The sequence below is a fragment of the Marmota marmota genome, unplaced genomic scaffold, assembly GCF_001458135.2.
Source record: "Marmota marmota marmota unplaced genomic scaffold, marMar, whole genome shotgun sequence".
Taxonomy (NCBI): domain Eukaryota; kingdom Metazoa; phylum Chordata; class Mammalia; order Rodentia; family Sciuridae; genus Marmota; species Marmota marmota.
Window position 1 is genome coordinate 30,760 of NW_026009576.1, and position 3,041 is coordinate 33,800.

The window sequence follows — 3,041 nt, forward strand, 5'->3', positions numbered from 1 at the left end:
ATATATATATATATATATATATATATATATGCAAACAGTTATATACATATAACAGATTTCCTATAACTTCTTCTGCATTGTTTCAGTTGAGACATAAAAATGATACATATTTGATACCAAACTCATGCAAGATTTCAAAACCTGTCTATGTTGTGTATGTATCAATAAATCTTCAAATCAGGAGAAGCACATTTATATTCTTTTTTTTTTTTAGCAAAAACAGTTAATTTCAATCTTCATTTCTCAACTTAAAGCTTTATATATTTTTTTGTTTTGTTTTAATTGGTTGTACGTGACAGTAGAATCCATTTATGCACTTTGATATATCATACATAGATGGAATATAATTTTTCATTTCTCTGAGTGTACATGCTGCAGAATCATATTGGTCATGTACTCACATATATGCATACAATAATAATGTTTGTTTCATTCTAATATCTTTACTATCTCCACATGCCCTCCTCTCCTTCCCATTACTTCCCTACACCTAATCTATGGCAATACTATTCTTCCTTAGTACCTCCTGCCTTATTGTGAATTAGTATCTGAATATTATAGAAAATATTTGGCTTTGGATTGTTTGGGATTGGCTTATTTTGTTTAGCATGATGTTCTCCAATGCTATCAATTTACTGGCAAATTCCATAATTTCATTCTTTAAGGCTGCGTAATATTCCATTGAGTATATATACTGCATGTCTTTATCCATTCATCTACTGAGAGACACCTAGCTTGGTTCCATAGTCTAGATATTATATTCTTGAATTCTCATCATTTCCATGTGGTGAAAATATTCAAAAATCCTTTCCACTAGCATTTTTCAAAAACATAGTACACTTAAAGTCATCCCACTTGCTGATTTGTGTTTTATTTCTTAATTTTAAAAAGTCTTATTAAAGAAGTATGTTTCTGTGCCCATATGATTAAATGTTGACTTTATGTTTTCTTCTAGCAGATACAGTGTTTCTGGTCTAATTCCTGGATATTTGATTCACTTTGAGTTGGAAGAAAATATGTGCAGGGTGAGAGACAGGGATGTAGTTTTATTCTTTTACATATGAATATACAGTTTTTAGCAACATTTTTAAGAAGACCACCTTTACTGCAATGTGTTTTGGGCAACTCTGGAAAGGATCAGATGATTGTGTCTACGTGGATATGTCTCTGTGTGACCCCTTCTATTCCATAGCAAGGTAAGCAATAAAAAGTTTGAAGAAAATCCTGCATAATTGGTGAAAATCTTTGCTAGGTACTCTTTTGAAAGGAGTTTTATATCTAAAATATATAAACTATTTAAAAAAATTATCCCCCCCCAAATACTATGATGTGCAAACAAACTAAAGAGATTTTTCTCAAAGTAAGTAGTATAAATGGGCAATAAATGTATGAAAAAAAGTTCAACATCCATAGCAAGCAGGGAAATAAAAATCAAAGTACACTGAGATTTCATCTAGATCCAATTAGATCCAATTAGAATGTGAATCATCAAGAATACATGTCATCAATGTTGGTGAGGATGTAGGGGTAAGTTACATGTATATATTTTTAGTGGGACAGCAAATTAGTACAATGACTTTAGAAAGCAGTATGAAGATTTCTTAAAAGATAAGAAATGGAATCATAATATGACACAGCTATCCCATGTCTTGATGTTTCTCCAAAAGAAGTAAGATCAACAAAATATAGTAAAACATGCATACCAAAGTTTATAGTAGGACAATTCACAATAGCAAAGTTACAAAACCAACCTAGGTGCTCATTGACAGATGCATGGATAAAGACAATGTGATATATATATGAGATTTACTCAGCCATATAGAAGAATGACATAATGTCAATTGCTGGTAAATTGATGGAACTTGAGAACAGGATGCTAATTTTAATGAGCCAGACTGGGAAAGACAAAAGTCAAATATTTTATTTCATAAGAAGAAGCTAAAGAGAAACAAAGAATTTCATGAAAATATAAAAGAGAACATGGGAGTAGAAGAAGAGAATAGAAAGGCAAATATGAGAGGTGGGGGGGGGAAGCATCTGCAGAGTGCAATTGACCTAATTGCACTATGTGCACAGATGAATATATCATGATGAATGCCACTTTTATGTATGACTATAATGCATCAATTTTTAAAAAGTAATAAGTGAATAGAATAAACACCAATAGAGTAGAGAAAAAGTTTAATGGAGAATGAGAATATGAGGGAAAGGGGAACTACTATGGATTAAAATTGAAGAAAATATGTCTAAGTGAACCCCACTACTACAAATGACTATAATGTAATGATAAAAATATTTAAAATATAGTACATAATCCTGATGAAAATTTACCCTAAAGTACTATAGAACAGTAGATCTAATTTATCTTGCTTGAATATAACATAGTACAGGTTCACCAACTTTCTCCATAAATATTTTGAAGAGACAATAAAAAAGTCACTAATAATAGAGGTAATTTGAAAAATATTAAACATCAAAATATTCACCGGACTTTACTATTGAATGCCATAGGAACTTGGTATATCAGAGCAATGATAATAAGTGGTCTTTAGATTTTCAGGGGTAGGAACCACTCATTTTCCTTTGCATCTCATGTGGATATTTTGTCCTTTATGTAATTGCTATCGTACAAGGAAACAACATATTGACTTTTCTTCAACACTGCTCTAGGAATTTATTCCTATGTATTTTGTTTGATTTGTTTAGCTCCATTAGTGATTAATCATGTTTTATGCCATGGTCATTTGGGGTCCTTTATAGGAACTCATGCTTATTATTTCTATGTCATGGATTATGGGGTGAAAAAAATCCACAACCACTTGAAGTGAAACAGTGGCTCCTTCAGCATGGGTACCCTGAATATGTTCATAGTGACAATATGACATGGTACAATAAAGCAGGCATAAAAATCAGAAGTTACTTCTTTCAGGAAGAGCCAGGGCACCTTGAATGTTCCCAGGAAACTTTACACAATGATCTCAGGCAATAATGACCCAGGATGCTGGTTTAAGGAGTTCATCTAAAGGTTTCTGAGCAGGTCA